Here is a 19,316-nt window from a genome sequence, read left to right as displayed (position 1 = left end):
ATCCTATTTGTTGTTTTATGAGTTGACTCACTCACTTTGGCTGTTTCATCGTGTGTTTTAATATATTGTGTTGTGGCTCATTTAATCATGCACTGCAAAATACTGAATTGTGCATTTCACGGGAGGTTTATTTTTCTGTAGGAACCTGAGGTGGCATACTTTGAGAGTATGTTCATTTCTTTGTTTAGGATTTTCTAGAACATGATAAGAGTGTAAATTTTAGCTCTAAACTTGTGTGGGGCTAAATCTTGGAATTGTAGTCTTCTTACATGCTCCTCAACTGATTCATACGGAGAATATTGGAGTGGTTTAAGAACTGCTACCATAGGACTGCAACATCCAGTTAATTCAGAAGAAAGTACTTCATTCCTAACCCTTAAAAAAATTGATGAATTTCTCAGGAGGAATAAAAATGAAACCCAGCATCATTTCAGTTGACTCCCGCTCTTCAAATTCCATGAGTTCAATAAGCTTTCTTGAGAATTAGCACAGTCAGCACACTCTTCAGTCAAATCAAGGGGTAGTTTTTGGAGAATCTGTTTTCAACCCTGAGGCTGAGTTAGATGGGCTGAGATAGATGTCCTTCTATATCCCTTCATTGTCATGGATCAAGTCCTGTTGAGAAGAATCTATCCTACTGTGTGAGTAAAGATATATACCAATGTTGGAATAAGGGTTCTTGAAGAAGGACAGACCAAAAACAAGATAATGAGACTGCTGATGAAAATCATTTTGAGACTCCAAGTTTGACAGAGTGGCCTGGACTGTGTAGCAAGAATAGAATATGAAGCATCTGGGAGGTCTAGGTGTGGTGTGAGCTGGGCCTGGCTATCTGGCTCTCTGTTGATGGAGTCCCCTCTCCTCCTTCCTGCCCCAGAGTGCCTGTGTGTCATGAGAAGCAGAAATCAGTGGCTGGAAAGAACCATGTCCAGAAGCTTTGCTGTGGTTTACCCTTCTGAAACAGCTGGCAGTAAAAACAGAAGCACAGTGAAGAGGGAGGAGAGCCTGGGGGTGAGTGGTATGGATGAGGCAGCAATGGAGCCATCAGCCTGCTGTTCTAATTCGTGTGAGAGTGTACCCTCCTCCCCCTCAGCTGCCCTCATCACAGACTTGCATGACCTCTCCCAGGCATTTTTGGAAGAAGTAAGTGGTGTGGATATTACAGAAAAAGACTGAGCTCCATGATGCTGGAAGAGTTGGGAGCTTGTGGCAATCAGATTTTGTGGAACACTTTACTCACTAATGGATTCAACTTAGGATATACTGGTTAACATTTTAGATCTTGTCCAGGATTATTCTGAAATTTTTTTTGCAGTCCACATATATATCAAATCTGAAATCACTATGCCTAGGAAATATTAAGGCCAGTCAAAATAAATACCATGTATTGTGCTCCTCCCCAACTCACAGACCCTCTGTATCTTCATACATTGTCATCTTCTATTCTTCTATTAGAAGAGAGGTGTGTTTCTTCTCCTTTTCAGGAGGAACTTCTTCCTTGTCATGCCTTCCTATCTGCCTCTTCTGGGACATCTTCCTATTAATAATTCCCTTTCTCTTGCTCACTAAATGTTTCCCTTCTTTGCTAGCAATTTTCCTCTGCTGATAAACATGGTTGAGCCTTTAGATCCTAAAAGCAAACAAAAGACCAAAATTAAATGCTTCATCCACTCACACAGACTCCTTAGTTCCTTGTATACTGGTAGCCACTTAGTTATTCATTCTCCCTATGTTTTCCCTTCTTAAAAGGACTAGGGTGGGACCCCATCCCAGTTGTATGCCACAGGGAATAGAGAGGAATCTAGAGCGTTCATGCCTTTTATCCACAGTAGTGGCATAAGGCAGAGTCACCAAAGCCATGGGTTGGTCCAGAAATTGAGTCAAGTGCACACCAGGAAGAAACCCAATAACCAGGTTCCAAAATCTGAAAGAGGCTATTTTAAGTAGGCACAAGTTCAAATGGGTACCCATCAGAAAGCCCAAGTGTCCCTGGGGAGTGAATCTCGGGGGAAGAACACTGGTAATTCTGGAGCTTGTGAGGAGCTACTGCTGCATATGATCGGTGCCCGGTTTCTGGGGTTTCAGGTGCCTATTCAAGACAATTATAGATAAAATAAGAAACAGATAAGTAGGGGAATATTGGAACTTGAATTTGGGGCTTTTGTTGCTGTTTTTATTTTTCTGCTAGGGCAGACTCAAATCTAAGGTCCTAGTGACCCCAAATTTGCATGTGTATGTATCAGCTGATGCACCTGAGAGGCATGTGGGTGGCAGGCAAGAGGGACAGCTAAAGGTTAATTCTGAAGGTCAATGACTCCTACATTTGATTTTTTCTTAATCTTTTTATTTAAATCTTCTCTCCAGAATCAAGGCAGATTTCTCTCTAACCTTCTCAGTGGCCTAATGGTTACATTTTGTAAAGTTTCTTCCTTTCTTGCCCGTGAAAAAACATGAATGAAAAGGATTCATGAGTGTTAATGTTGCTGATGAAAATGAAATCTAAGAGGAGGGATACCAGAGGCCTAATCCAGGCACTGAAAACTAACGTCTTATTCAGATCCCTAAAAATAAATACATTTTTAATTTTTCTGATTAAAACAAACACATCCATAGCAATAGCATCCAAATTCTACTCTGGGTAAGTTCCTATAAAGGTATAATTTTAGTTCTCAAGGCTGGTTCAGTCTAAGAAAAACAACTGAATCTACATATCTTTCTTTCTTTTTGACTTCAAGAGATCATCTCTATTTTTTCCCCAGTCAAAATTTTCAACAAGCTACTTTCTTCTAAACATACTTATCTGTCAGCAGTGAGCTTTGATTCCTGTGGTGTTGATCTTCAGCTCAGACATGGGCTTATTCTTGAAAAACAAAAGGACATGCTAGTGCATCTTAGCTGCCAGAGTTTCTGCTCATTTTCTCTGAAAGTACAAATTCACTCACCTCCCTGGACTCGGCGTCGGTCTCACTCTCAGCAGGCCTCATTATTCAAAAATGCATAATCTCTTCTTACGTTATCAGAAAACTGTTTGGAGAAAAACAGACATCTTTAACTTACTAGTTCCCTGGCAGCCCCACACGACTTTCTCCAGTGGTGGCAACTGAGACTCCCTGGGGCTCCTGAGGCCCGAGTCTCTTGGTGTCTGTGACAGAGGGCCTCCTTTGGGCACCTGCTGCCTGCTGTGCTCACTGCGCCTTTGTGAGGCAGCCTGATAACAACTGGGTTTCAAAACTTATTCTTCTTTTAGTGAGGGGCCAAGAGTACCTCAGGGATTAGGGATTCATGTTGTCTCACAAAAGTTAGCAACATGAGATCAGGTGGGCTGAAAAGCAGAGTCTTCCAGAAGGGTAATTGTAGGCGTGTGGAGAGGTATGGAAAAGAACTGCAAAAAAAGCTAGAAATCTCTCTCTCTTTCTCTTTTGTCTTTCACCTCCCCCCTACACCCTACGTTATTCCTTTTTCTAAAATCTATTGTATGGAGATGCCAAGAATGGGTCAGAACCCCAATTAAAATTTTTTGAGCTCCCCCTCACAGTAAGAGATAAACTGGTTAAAAAGTCTTTCCATAGATCCACCCGCAGTCCCTTCTGGACCTCTGTACCCAGCAATTTGTATAAGTTCCCCTCCCTCTTTTACTCATTCTATCTAACTAATCTTTCTGATTCTTATCACTGAGCAAATTTCTTCTCCCACGACCAAATCAAATGAAAACCTCTGCTGACCCCAACTTTATGTAGAGCTCTGAGTGTATGAGTGTTGTGGATCCTGAGGATATAAAAATGTATAGGAAAATCTCTATTCCCAGATTTTTTCTGAATTTATTGAGAAGCGATTACATGAACTAATCCTTATAAGAGAAATACCGTTATCCTGAGGAAATTGAGGCTCGAGCATTTTAAGAGACTTGCAGCTATTTATGCTTAGTCATAATTTGAATTTGTTTGCTGATGACAAAACATTGGCTCTTTCCAATTCACCATACTGTTCTTAAGAGATATGCACACAAAGTAAAATGATATGGCAAATTGAAAATTACACTTCAAGGAAAGAGTGGTTGTCACAAGGCTTGTTATACACACTTAAATGGCAAAGAATTGGCACAGGCAACAGTCCATACACTTCACATTGACATCAGCTGACATCAGGTGATTGACATCACCTTTTATGAAGGTGATAATGAGGGAAGAAATGTTCAGACCAAGTCAAAGAGAGTCATCCAAGACTAAAGAATGCCTTGAAAGTTCTTCTCAAACAAAAGTTGACCAAGAAGTTAGTTGTTTTCTGTATCATGTTCAGAAGGTTAAGTAGCACAGAGAATGAGAGAGTAGGTCTGTCTCTTCCACTAGAGATCTCTAGTAGCCGCTCAAAATACGAAATAGCTAAAGCTATAGAAATACACTTTATGAAATCCCTGCTTCAACAATTGCAAACACAAGAAACTGAGAACATTTTCCAATTGGTCTAGTTTTTCTTATAAACAGAATAGAACCATCCACTGGTCGGACCCCAAGAGTACACCGGGGGATGATGCAACATCAGACATAAGTACAGGAAGGAAATGGGAGCGGTTTTATGGTGTCTGGGATTAGACCAGTTGGCTTTCTTAAAATAATTTTAAAGTAAATTGCATCAAATCAGTTATTACTTAATTATTTAATGCCTACATGAGCTAGATCTGGGTAATGCAAGAGTCAACAAGACAGATAGGTGGTAGACTAAATAATGACCCCCCCCAAAGATGTCCATGATCTAATCCCTTGTGAATATGTTACATTACATGAAAAAGGGACTTTACAGATGTGATTAAGGTTAAGGGCCTGGAAATGGGAATAGTATATTTGGGCTGCATCAACAAGATTCCACAGACATGCTGACTTGAACAACAGAAATCTATTTTCTCACAGTTCTAGAGGCTGGAAGTCCAAGATCAAGGCGTCATCAGGGTTGGTTTCTGATGAGACCTCTCTTCCTGGTTTGTAAATGGTTCCCTTCTCACTGTGTCCTCACATAGCCTGTTCTCTGTGCATGTACCAGGAAAGGTCTCTGGTGTCTCTTCTTCTTCTTATAAGGACGCCAGTCCTGTTAAATTAGGTCCCCATTGTTATGGCCTGATTTGACTTCCTTAAAGCTTCTATCTCCAAATACAGTCACAGTGGGAGTTAGGGATTCAACACATGAATTTGGGGGGCCACAAATCAGTCCATAACAAATAGTATCCTAACTATCCTAGTGGTGTCAATCTAATCTCATGAGCCCTTAAAAGCAGAGACTCTTCCCTGGCTGAAGTCAGACAAATGGGGTGGAAAAAGAGGCAGGAGAGATCCAAAAGCATCAGAGGGACTCAACCTGCTATTGCTGGCTTTGAAGACAGAAGGGTCCATAAGCCAGAGAATACAAGTAGCTTTTAGAAGATAAGAATGACCCTTGGCTGACAATCGTCAAGTAAACAGGAACTTATTCCTACAACCACATGGAACTGTCTTCCCCCAACAAACTGAATGAGCCTGGAAGCAGATTCTCTCCCAGTCTCCAGAAAGGGGTACAGCTCTCCTGATACCTTGATTTCAGCTTTTGAGATTCAGAACAGGAAACCAGCCAAACCCACTGGAATTATGACAAACAGAACTGTGAAATAATGAATTTACATTGTTATAAGCTGCAAAGCTTATTACAACTTTTTATAGCAACAGTGGAAACTAATATAGATATGATTCCTTCTGTCCTAGAGCTTATATTCTAGTGGTCCGGATAACAATAGAATAAGCTGACAAAATAATTGCAAATTGTGGAATAATTGCTATGCAAGAGGTAAGCAAACAGATAAAACAGAGAATGTCATAGGGGACCTATGTATTAAGAGCTGTGGGTGAAAGTGATAGTGTAAGCTGACCAAAAGCAAGAAAAGGAGCTGGCTGTCCAAGAACCAGAACAAGAGCATCCCATGCAGAGGGAACAGATATGCAAAGGCCTCAAGGGGTGACACAGTTCAGGGTATTCAAGAAACTGAAAGATAGCACAGGACAGAATTTATAAAAATGAAATTGTAACGATAGGCTGAGCAGAGAGCATGCAGTCCTTTATAAAACATGACTATAAATTTGGATTTTATTCTAAATATAGTAAGAAACTCTTGTACGCTTTTAAGTAGAAGAGTGCTGTATGAGATTCTGAAAGAGAAAAAGGACATTAGTAGAAAAACTGGAGAAATTTTTTAAAGTCCTTAGTTTAGTTAATTATATTGTCCCAGTGTTAATTTCTTAGTTTTGATCATTGTACTGTGGTTACATAAAGTGTTAACATTAGAGGAAGCCGGGTGAAGTGTTTACGAGAACCCTCTGTACTACCTTTGTAACTCTTCTGAAAGTCTAAAATTATTTTGAGATAAAAAGTTAGAAAGAAAAAGAATGCCATGACCCACTTTTTAATTTAGGAAGACCATTCTTACTTCTCAGTTGGAGTACAGACTGTAGAGGCACAAGAATAAGAGTATGAATACCAGTTAGGAAACTACATCATAAAACCAAGTGAGAGACAGTGAAGCAGAGGACTTGCTAAGGGGCAAGTTCAAAATTTGTTTTTGAAGTAGAATCCCCAGGACTTGATGAATGAGGTATGTGTGTGTGCATGCATGTATTCACTGTTGGGGTGAGCAGTGAAAGAATGGGAGAAATCAAGGTCTAGGTTTCTGGCCTGAGAAATTAGATAGTGGTCTCATTTACTAATGGGAAGACTGTAGAGTATGAAGAGAAAGGAATATGAGTTTTTAGGTCAATAAAGATAAGTGAGCTGAAACTCAAAGGTGAGATCTGAGCTGGAGATATGTGCTAGGTAGCTGCAAGCAGAAACATGATATTTAAATGCTGCTCTCTTGTGGTAGGAAGTAACAGGCATCTACTTCTTACAAACAACCAGGAGAAGCAACATCTAGTAAAGAACCTCACAAGGTCAGGCCAGCAGATTCGTGCTGGAGAGAAGAAGCCTGTCTACTGGAAAGAGGATGCTTTTAATTTTTTCTGGGGCTTTATTCTTTCTCAGTAAAGTTCTTATCATAAATACCATGATACCACAGTTCTGCTCAGCAGAACTAGTAAGGAAAATATTTGTTTATGCTTGAGCCAGAGTAAAATGGGGAGAGTAATAGCCAGTGAGTCAAGATTATGGACCATCTATGGACAGGACTCTGGGGACAGAAACTTTGAACCAAGGGCTTCTCTTTTCAGTGACGACTTCTAACATACATATATAAATATATACATATATAAATATATACATATATATACTATATATACATACATATGCATATTTATATCTATATCTTCATAAAACAAACCAGCCATCTTTTCATACCAGACATTCTAGCACAAAAGTTGTAGCATCTGAAAATTATTGCTGAGTTTCTTATTAGAAAATCCACAAATGAACTTCCGGACAGCATATTTGAATTTAAAGTGCAAGAAATTTTATATTATTCCCTCAAATCAATGTTTTAAGATTGGATGCTTCTTCAAGAAGCACTGATGATGTCTCAGTTAGGATGACAGCCACAAGAGAAGACAGGAAAACGTCCACATTTAACAGACCTATAATGTATCTAAGCCAAGGGTGAAGGGAATTCCCCTCATTACCCTCTTTTCTTAGAATTATTGTGCAGAACATTTATTTCATTGATCTCTAGTCCAGACTTACAGAGTTCAATTCCTGTCTCTCTCCTTCCATACAGTGTGTGAACTGAAGTTTTAGTAAGAGCCTCGACCAGAGGCCAGAGACAAAACCTAGACCACCGTCTCCAAGTAGTTTGGATTATGATGCAAAATGGATGGTCTGACCTTCTTAGTTTGCGCAATTGATATAGCAGAAATACACATTCTTTTTAATTAATTTAAAAAACTGTTTGGATCTTAGATATGTTGTGTAATACAATATGCCTCAACATCTAGTTCAATATAACAAATATATACACGTATATTATTCTACAAAGAATAATTTGATTTCACTGAGATGAATTCAACTTTGTTTACCAAATGGAAATTTTTTCCAAATAAATTTATACTTATTCAGTTTGGTTTAGAAACTTGAAGACAGGATGACCTTTACAACCACAAGTTCCTTAGTTTTCATTTGAATCTATTGAAAAATAAATAGAGTCAAGGAATGTGAGAGTACAATCCCTAATCCACAACGCTAAGAGTTTCCATCTGACTTTTCCAGTACTTCCTTGCTGTGGAGCATATACTTCCTTGCGGGAAAGCTAGAGATGCTTGCATTTTCCAGTTTTCTCAATTGCTACTGCTACTGCTTTCCCCTATAGACCAGTCATCATTTCCCCTGAGTGTGTTCTAGCTCCCCACTGTTGGACATTGTGCCCAACCCCAGCTCTGTCACTGCAGGTATCAATTCCTCTGCCATTGACCTTGGATGCATGGGCAGATAATACTTCCCGGGTTTAGACTGCCTTTCACAAGGCAGTTACTTCAGTATCACAGTCCAAATAGGGGTAAAAAAAGAAATAGGAAAAGCTCTTTATTAGCTAGGGAGTTGTTGGTACTACACGCTGAGTCTATTGAGAGGAGCTCCCAGACCAAGTTGACCCTTCAAGGAAAGAGTGAAGATATCCCATGAAGCAATTGTACAAACTTCTTAGTGGAACTCCATTCTTTAAGCGGATCACCCAGTGGTCGACATCACTTCCTTGCTTAAAAGTATTACCGTTTTCTGTGTTTTAACTCGGTTATCTTTTTGCAAGCTGAACCCCCTGCTGAACTCTTCAGACATACACTACTCACCTCAGCGTACCCTCTCTGGCAGTGGGTAAATGGCAAATAAAAAGATTCTCTCCATGAAGTCGATTGACGAGGGCAGGTGGCAGGGTACCCAATGATGCTTTTGCTCTCCGTGCTGCTTAATGTCTCCGAGATCAAACACAAAGATCATGGGAGGAACTGGTGATCAGCGGGCGACAATAGATGACTGTACTAGGTTCTGGATGAGTTGTGCAACTCAGACAAAATGGACGGCCCCATTTAAAATGACTTCAGAAGTATCAAAGGAGGTCTCTGTAGTTACCGTATGTGCCTTCAGACTCGAACATTATTTTCCAGTCCTGCTGGCGCTACTATTGCAGAGTGAGAAGAAAATGTAAAAAAGGATTTCTCATCATTCAGACTTCTTCCATATACACTTTTTCCAAAGAGAAATACAAACTTTATATGTGGGTTTTGGAATGAGCCTGGGACAGTATACCCCCATTCACAGAAATGTTTGTGGGGTACAAGTAAATAGGCATGCTGTGGCCAGCAAGTTTTCACCAAGAAAAAATATCAGATAATTTTTCCATTACTCATTATGAACATTGCGTCCTGCCCCCACTAAAGAAAGGGTAATCATGAGATAAGTTACATATTTTTTTGGTTTTTATGTTTATCGACCAAGTTTAGTTTTCCATACAGGGATTGTCTGTCAACTCCTTTTATTATGTAATAGAAATACAAACAGCTCTCTATGTATACATCAAACTTTTATAATGGTCAAAATAAAACCAAAATTTCTCCCAAAATTTTATATGGTAAATATGTTTCATTTTAATTTTTTTTTAAATATTGATGTATTTAATTAATATAAAAACTCAAAAATGGGCATCCCATGAAAAGTCTGTTTCCTTCCCTTTCTAAATTCCCAGTTCCCTCACTGTCTCTCTCAGAAATAATCACTATTCCTGATTTCAGTGCATCCTTCCAGAGATAGTCTACACATTTACAAAGATATATATGTATATATTTTATATATTCTTTTTTATTTTTTACACAACTGAAGACCTACTATCCTTGCTAGTCTATACCTTGCTTTTTTCCATAAACTATTTCTTAGAAATATTTAGGTAAAAGGACATATATGTCTACATCATTTTTTTTGTGTGTGTGTGAGGAGATCAGCCCTATGCTAACATCTGCCAATCCTCCTCTTTTTTTGCTGAGGAAGCTGGCCCTGGGCCAACATCCGCACCCATCTTCCTCCACTTTATATGGGACGCCGCCACAGCATGGCCCGCCAAGCAGTGCGTCAATGCGCGCCCAGGATCCAAACCAGCGAACCCTGGCCACTGCAGCAGAGCACGCACACCCAACCGCTTGCACCACTGGGCCGGCCCCTGTCTACATCATTTTTAATGGCTACATATCATTTCATATATAAACATTGCAAAATTTACTTATCCTTTTCCCTATTGATTATTTAGATTGTTTTCTATTTTTTGGTATTATAAACAGTGAAATAATTCATATTCTTATGCAGATTTTTTGCACATATGTTCAAAGTTTGCTGTAGAATAAATTTCTCAAATGGAAATTTTAAGGAAAAAAGCTGTACATTTTTTGACAGCTATTACTGATTGCCTTCCTGACAGTTGGTACCAATCTAAATAATCACAATAATGTATGATATTGCCTATTTCCTCATACAGTTGGCAACACAATGTATATTTAAACTTACTTTACTTTGTCCGTTTGAGAGATTAAAAGAATGCTATCTTTAACCACAACTTTCATTAATTATAAATGACGCTAAATTGGTTTCCATGCATTTAACTGTCTTCTTTGTGAATTGTCATCTTTTTCCTATTGATCTGAAATGCCACCTACATAATATGTTGAGCCATATGAAATTGCCATTTTCCTATGTCAAAAGGGTTGAAAATCAGCAATTTCATATAGTGTAACCAGGTAGACAGACAGACAGGTTGGATGGATGGGTAATAGATAGATGGATGATACATACTTGTATCAAAATTTAATTAGTATGGCTTAAAGGTACATAACAAGACATCTCTGTCTTCTCCTTTTTCAGAAATGTCTTTGCTCTTCTATCTTATTTTTTATATGAACATATAAAGATGTGATCTTTTTCCTAACAAATTAATACTGCTATTTTTAGATGTCTATTAAATTACATTTATAATTCAATTTAGAGGTAATATCTTTACACTATTAAATTTTCCTATCCTCCTCTTCTCAGATACAAAAATTCAATCTTGTAAAAATATCAAACCCTTGCTGTTTCTCAGCAGACATTTAAAGTTTTCCTTTCACATAGGGTCTAATATATTTTTATTAGTTTTCGTCTTAGGTATTTTATAAATATCATGACCATTAAAATTAGATTTTTTTTTCTTCTATTTTCCAATTTGGGGTCTTTAGAGAAAAATATTACTTTTGAATATTAATTTTGTAGTCTAATAGATAATTAAATTCTTTCTGATAATAATTTTTGTTAACTTCATCGAGTTCTCAAATATATAATCATACCATCTGCATATAATCATAATGTTGTCTCTATCTCTTACACTTTTATACCTCTTTTTCTTTCTTATATCTCATTGCATCAGCTAGTATTTATAAAACTAATATTTTATTGTTAAGAAAGATTCAGATTTCTGGTTTGAAATATATATACAAATTGAGGAAGTATCCATTTATTTCTATGAACATTTGAGTAAGAATTTTTATGCAACATGCCTGTTAAATTTTATCAAGTACTATTTTAGAATATCTTTCACAAACAGTGAAAGGATTATATGACTTTTATCCTTTGCTTTCTATTAACAGCAAATTTTAATAGATTTACTAAAATTGAACCATCCTTGCATTCCTGACGTGATTGAACTTAATTGTGGTATAGTCGTCTTTCATGTATTGCTGAATTCCATTTGCTAATATAACATTTTATTTCAAATTTTTATATCAATCTTCATAAGACAGATTGTTTTGTAGCTTTATGGTACAATATTATCAGTGCAATAATGGCCTCAGAAAAAGGAAATTGAAAATTTTCCACCTATCTCAATTCTCTGGCATAATTTAGGTGACATTTGAATGGTTTGATCTCTGAATATTAGCAATATTTCCCTGTGAAGTTGTCTGGGTGAGTGTTTGGGGGAAAGTAGCTCTTTTGCATAATTTTTGGTTTCTTCTAAGATACTTAATATGTTTTATTTCATCTCAAATATTTCACTTTAATTATTCCTTCTATATAATGTTAATGTAGTTTATATTTTTTCCCAGTTTTTCAATGAACTAGACCATTGAGAATATAGTAGAAGGATACTGTGAACATATTTTGATGGGCTCAAGTCTCATCAAAGGAAGGATTCAAGTTAATGATTAATTATCCACAAAACCTTTGTATTTTTTGTGTGACTTCTCTAGTTCCTAAGTATCAGCAATGGACAGAATCAGGAGAGAGAGAAAGTAGTTTTATGTGTGTATATTTTGTACATGTAATATGTGTCTAAGGGGGCTTCTGATAATATTTTTATCAATAATGAATTTCAATGCAAATTTTATATTTAATATAAATTATAATATTTTAATAAATTATAATATATTTAACAAATTATAAATTATAATATATAGATTTCATGCAAATATTATATATTATATATTTGCATGAAATCTTAATGTTAATAAGTACATGCAAAATATTAATTACAACTTTGTTACTTGATAGGTAAAGAAATTCTGAAAAGTAGGTAACTTGCCCAAATTTTCAAAGTTCATAAAAGGTTGAGCTATAAATGGAGACCATGCCTCAGAATTCTAAGATTATTTCCACTCTCCTATATACCTTCTTTTTCTCAAAAAGCATGAAGAACTGTGGAATGACTAATTTTAGTTCTATAATTTGTAGTTTAAATGTATATAAGTATTTAAAACAGTTAGTAATGATTCTCTAAATGAGAAAATGCTATCAGTAAGCCAGAATATTTTTTAAAATTTCTCTTCAACTTATCTCTCAGCATAGGTAACTACATTTAAAAAATAATTTGTGTAAACTATTGTTAAGATAGAATTTTTCATGCATGATTCTGGTCTCTACAATATGCAAAAGAAATGCTTACTTAACAACCAAAGGAATAATGTGTGAAATTACAAGAATATAATAGAAGATATTGTCATTTTGAATTCTGCTGTTCATTCAAGGGAACTATTAATGAGGATTGGGAGTGGTTCTGGAAAATTCATGGAGAAGGTAGGAGCCTTCCTTAGACATAATAGATATTGGTGAAATTTTGGGAATTTGGAGACAATTTTTCAGTTTTCTAATCAGCATAGGTGTGTGCATAGATGCCAAAATGACATTTAAATAATGTAATGGTATAAAGAGTAATTTTTCTCTTAAATCATTTAGAATTTTAAGCAAAGGAAAGTCTACAATGGAGAGTACCATTTATATGATTATGTTCAACTAAATGGGATATGAGACTCTGTACTTTGAGCAGAACTAGAATCTTTGTATGCATTTTAACAACTACGGCCATTTTCTCTTTTAGCTGTTATGGCCAATATGCGTGGTTGGGATTGGGTTATGTAAATTGAGGTACCATATACCTGGGGTTTTGGAAGTACAGTGAGCCCAGAATTCCATGAGAATTCAGCAATGAGTCACCCAAGCCTGACATAATTTGAGATATTCATAAAAAATATTTTATAAGCCAACCTTCACCAACATCCTCCCTGGTAACTACTGACATCTTATGATGGCTAGCAAGTGTGAGGGGAGGGGAGAAGAGATGGGGAAAATTAACTCAAGAAGATTCTAATCCTATATTTCCAGATCTTCAATCTTTTTAATATTCTAAGTATGTCATAGCAAGACATCTCTGTACCTCATACCAAACATCAGAAATCAGAATGATCAGCATAAGCATCATAGGAGAAGTAAACAATCTTCACTTTCTTCCTTTCACCTCTATTCATCTGGGACTGTACATGATACTAAAGTAGGAGAACATTACCAGGGATATTCTCACATTGTTAGCTGTGAATGAAAAATACAAGGACTGGCAATCAGAGATATTTTGTTTTAAGAAACTTCAGTCAACAAAAGAAGACATACTTGAATTTTTTTTTGCCTGTTTGTGCTATTAACCTCTTTTTCATTAATATAAATTCTTGTCTGAATATTACTATTCCTCAAGACTATGAACTTACTTGACTATGTCAAGCTTGGTTATTTTGGGGGGGGGGTTTTGTTTTTTGGGTTTTTTTGTGTGTGTGTGAGGAAGATTAGCCCTGAGCTAACACCTGTTGCCAATCCTCCTCTTTTTTGCTGAGGAAGATTGGCCCAGGGCTAACATCCCTGCCCATCTTCCTCTAGTTTATGTGGGACGCTGCCACAGCATGGCTTGACAAGCAGTGCATAGGTCCATGCCCAGAATCCGAACCTGAGAACCCTGGGCCACCAGAAGCAGAGTGGGTGAACTTAACCACTACACCGCTGGGCCAGCCTCAACCTTGGTTATTATATAGCAAACAATGCAGTTAATCTTACCATAATTTTGCACTAAATCTTGGTAGAGGAGAAAGGTCCTAAAACACGAGTGACTGCAAAAGTCACTGCATCCTTCCAGACCTCAGTGTCCTCACCTGTGAGAAGAAAGAGGTGGCCAAATGAATGAAAATCCGTAACTTTCTGTTGCTTAACTGCCCTTGAAACTCAGGAGGTTGCTCTTTTATTTATATCTCTTCTAGCACTGGGAATTTTTCTAAGAAATGTAGGTTTCAGTTAGGAAGAAGGAGAGGAAGAATAGTCTTTAAGATAAATAAATCATTCTCAAATTATCAGTGGATAGAGAGGCATCCAACATTGCATAATGAAGCAAGAATATCCGTTATTTTGAGCACAGTCTCAAATATTTACCAATAGTTTCACAGTCTTATTCCCTGAGAATAGAGAGCAATGTCCTCCCATTGTATTTACCCCTTTTATTATGGGACAGAGACCGAGACTACATTCCATTCAGACCACAGTGAGTTTAGAGATTTCTCCTTACTTTCTTTCTAGATGTCCACATGTAAGTGTGTGTCATGGGAAAAGAACTATGTATTTTTACCTTGATAGCTTCTATTTCTAAATAGTACACATCCTCCCTTGTTATAAAATTGAAAATCAAACACTATAGATCCATTCTAATGACAGGAGATTAACTAGAAAAGTCGACCTACAGAGCAAGAGAATGTATTTCTGTATTATAATATTTAAATTATGAATGCACTCAGCATTTGTTCTGTAGTATTTACTGTTACCCATTAACCAGTTAGACAGTGAATTCTCATGTTATGGAAATAAAAAAAAGATGTCAATATTCATGATGCTGCAGGAAATACAAATATAAAATGTGATTTCTGTTACTCTCCCCTGGGAGCTGTAAGTAAAGCTGAGTACATGGGAAGGACAGCTTGTTCGCAAACATGAGCACAGCAGCAAGTTGTGTAGGAAGGCAAAGCTCCCAGGATTTTATGGTTCTTAACTGTTCCAGCCCTCAAGTGTCACTATCTCTGACTTACCCATGAGTGATGAGAGCCTGCCTTGTCTTTGTCAAAATTTTATTGGGAGCACTGAAAGGCACATTGCCTACCATCTACTACCATGATGCATTGGAAATCTCTAGGACACCACGGCAGGCAGGCAAATGCTGCTGGTGGTCTCAGAATTATTGCCAATTGCTGAGCTAAAATTGTTGTTTGAATCACATATCCATATCCTTATTCAACAAGGTGGAAAATAGCTCATTGTTTATACATCTGACAGTTATGAGGAAATTCTGAAGGAAAGTTTGCTACAGAAACTCCCAGTAAAATGTGGCTAAGTGGCATCAAATTGCAGAAAACACTTTATAATAATTAGATGTGTTTATGAACTAGGTACATGATGAGGGCCATGCACAAATAAAACAAGGGGTAAAAATATTCTCAAATTAAATACCCAAGGTAGGGAGACAAGGGGCTAAGGCAGAGACCATGTTTTGGAAGAAGAGGTCCGGGATCATACTACAAATGCTCTTTGGGGGCCCACCTGGTGGCGCTGTGGTTAAGTGTGCAGGCTCCACTTTGGCCACCCGGGGTTCACAAGTTCAGATCCCGGGCAGGCACTGACGCACTGCTTGTCAAGCCATGCTGCGGCGGCGTCCCATATAAAGTGAGGGAAGATGGGAACAGATGTTAGCTAGGGCCAATCTTCCTCGGCAAAAGAGAGGAGGATTGGCATCAGATGTTAGCTCAGGGCTGATCTTCCTTCCAAAAAAAAAAAAAAAAAAAAAAAGCAAAGCTCTTTGGTACTGTAAAATTTATATGATTTTTTTTTTCCTCCCCAAAGCCCCAGCACATGGTTGTATACTCTAGTTGTAAGTCTTTCTAGTTCTTCTATGTGAGCCACCAACACAGCACGGCAACTGACAGACAGGTGGTGTGGTTCCATGACTGAGACACGAACCCAGGCCGCCAAAGCAGTGAGAGTGTGGAACTTTATCCACTAGGCCATCAGGGCAGCTCAAATTTATATGATGTTTTAAAAATAGTAAGACTACTTCCACTTTTTGTTTTTCTAATGGGAGTTATCATATTTTGTCTAAAAAACTAAATATTTAAAAGCCATAAAGTAGCAGATAGTGTGTTTTTAATGAAAGCAGCATTCTAGAACATTTGGCCCATAAGGTGACCTGGAGCTGCTCATTAAAATACAGTCCTTATGTATGCCTCGCTCAGAGTGGCAAATGTGTTAACTGAGCTAAGACTCTGGAGACAGGCATCCAGATTTGCCACTGTGAGCTGGATGATCTTGGGCGGTTTATTACATCTTGAGACATAGTTCACATTACCTAAAGAATGGGCACAGTAATCTATGCACCACTTACCTCATAAGTTGGTGGGTAAAATAATGGAAGATAATAGCTAGCAAAGCATTTTGATTAAAATATAACAGAATAAGTAGAATGCTAATAGTTTGTTCATTTATTCAACAAAGCTTTTACTGAATGTCTAAGGTGTGATGGGCACTACTTTAGGGGCAAGGAATTCAATGTTTAATCAGTTCTTGCCCCTATGAACTTATATTTTAGTGAAGGAGAAAAATTTGAATAAATTAACAAAAAAATATGTAATATCAGGTAATGACAAATACTAAGGAAAACAATATAGCGGGGAGAATATACAGAGCGATTGTGTTTGAATGCGGGAACTCTTCTGGATAAGTTGTCAGTGAAGATTTTCTGAAGAGGGGATATTTGAGGAGAGATTATAATTACTTAAGTGATGAGCCCTGTGAAGATCTGGGGCAGGAGAATTAGTGATTGACGGAGCAGCAAGTACAAAGAACTGAGGCATGAACATATTTGGTGTGTTTGAGCAACAGCAAGAAGGCCAGTGGGGCTGGAGCAGAGAGAGAAGAGTAGTAATAAATGACACTGGAAAACAACCAGCGCAAGTCATGTGTGGGGCCATCATAACAATCTAGGATGTTATTTCAATTGTCATGGGAAACTATCGGAAGATTGTGAGCAACAGAGGCCCATGCTCTGATTTCTTCTATCAAAGGATTATTTTGGCTGCCAGAGAAGAGTAGAAATTGAGTCTTCTGCAATAGTCCAGCTCACAGATGATGGTGGCTTGGACTATGGTAGGTGCAGTGGAGAGGAGAGATTTAGAATGTATTTTGAAGGTAGAGCCTAATGAGTTGATAGAGAAATTCCTTATATGTTAGTGGAGTAGACCCTTGAGTGTTGCTGTGGCTGCTCCCTGGCTAAAAGTAGAAAGACCAGTGAGCCTTTATATATATGGGCTCCTCTGACCCGGTAGATGCCTCAATCCATGCAGGTTGTTTTGAACTAAACTTAGGGTTCCGCTGGGAGGAACTAGGGGGGTAATGGGCAGCTGCACGTACTCACTTGTGATCTTGACCTTATCTACCTTTCACATGATTTGTTTGCTGGCTGGTAATAAACCAAAGTGAAAGGAACCTCTAATTCAATAGGAAATATAATCTACTTTCTTGGTGAAAAAAAAGAAGCAAGGAAATTTGTTGACAGCTGGAAAACCCATTTTGAACATGTAAAGTGAGAGGATGTGTAAAATAGTTGTATATTGGAGAACGGGAAGTAAATTGACTAGGGAAATGCAGTGAGACTAATAAGCATGATAATGACCAACTAGAAATTAGTGGTGATTATTTAACGATGGACCAGTAAGCAGGGATGTCTATTTTTCTTATCCAGGCACAGCTGCTTGCAATCAGGAGCACAGTAGTTAGAGAGCTGGATTTAACCATCTTGAGGTTTTTCCGGGAAGTACAACGCAGGAGAAAGGGAGTCAAAGAGCCATGGGATGTAAGTTGGGTAAGGAGGCATGAGAGAGCAATGACAGACACCGAAAAAGTGGTTGTGTCAATAGATGGAAGGACTATTGGAGTAGACAGACCAGAAGAAATGTTCTAGAAAGATAGAAAGTGTTCAGAGATAGAAACTTTGAAATTGGTGGTGCTAGCACTGGTAATTGACAAGGTTTTGGGTATGGCCCTGGGCATGGGTGGCTACATAGACTCTACAGCTTAAATAGGTAAGGCATTCAGCAAATATTTTTGGCTGATGATTGATTCGCATAGAGGCTTCCATATCAACTTTGAGACTCTGACTTCTTTGTAGAGCATTTTTGTTTGTGTGTTTGGTCCCTTTATTAACCATGTGTTAAGCCTGAAATGTCTGAGATATTTTCTCTGAGACGATGAAATAATGAGGCAAATTATTTTTCCATAAAACTCATAGATAATATAGATTGTTTTGGATCTTTCTGAAACTTCAACCCTCAAGTGTGAAAGCATTGTTTATTAGAGATCAAAATTCCAGGCTCTAATATGAAGTGGTCCTTACAGACTTTAATTCATTTATTTCCTCTTCCTCCTCCCTCCCTCCACCTTCTCTTTCTCATGCCCTCTTTCTTCCTTTGTTTCCAGATAGACAAAGAGATAGATACAGATAAATATAAGTAAACAAATTGAGAGGTAAATAGATAAATGAAATATCTTTGTAATAGACCTTAGTTGTCCTTTTGCACTCAAATTTAACTGACGTACACACTGTGAATCAAATTACATCACTGCTACAAGGCAGCAGCTTTTTAGCATCAAAAGGGACTATATAGCCATGAAACAAATATATTCCTAAGACTTATGAGACATCAGGCTGTAGATCCATAACTCCCAGAAGTTTAAGAAATACACATAGAGGAGAGGAAGTCAAGATGGCGGCATAGGCAGACTCTGAACTCACCTCCTCCCGCGGACACAGCCAATTTACAACTACTCGTGGAAAAATTACCCCTGAGACAGAACTGAAAACTGGATAAGAGGAACTCCTACAACAACGGACAATCCTAACTGAAGTAGAAGAGGCAGAAACTCCTTTCTGGAGAGGAAAAACACCGCCTTCACAAGCCGCCAGCTTCACGGCCGCAGGGAGCAGCCCACAGATACACAGCCTCCCTGGAGGCGCAGGG

General features: G+C 37.9%; 1 long non-coding RNA gene across 1 annotated transcript in view; it reads right to left on the bottom strand.

Annotated features, from left to right (window-relative positions):
- Positions 1-380: 380 nt before the first annotated feature.
- The window catches only part of LOC131410663 (uncharacterized), a 74,076-nt gene continuing 55,140 nt past the window's right edge, over positions 381-19,316 (bottom strand). The window contains exons 3-4 of the long non-coding RNA XR_009221375.1: positions 2,943-3,024; positions 381-1,630 (exon numbers count right to left, since the gene is read on the bottom strand). This is a non-coding gene — a long non-coding RNA (uncharacterized LOC131410663). The remainder of the gene's footprint in view (positions 1,631-2,942; positions 3,025-19,316) is intronic.

The sequence above is a fragment of the Diceros bicornis genome, chromosome 10 (assembly GCF_020826845.1).
Source record: "Diceros bicornis minor isolate mBicDic1 chromosome 10, mDicBic1.mat.cur, whole genome shotgun sequence".
Lineage (NCBI taxonomy): Eukaryota > Metazoa > Chordata > Mammalia > Perissodactyla > Rhinocerotidae > Diceros > Diceros bicornis.
This window is presented reverse-complemented; position numbering and strand designations above follow the sequence as displayed.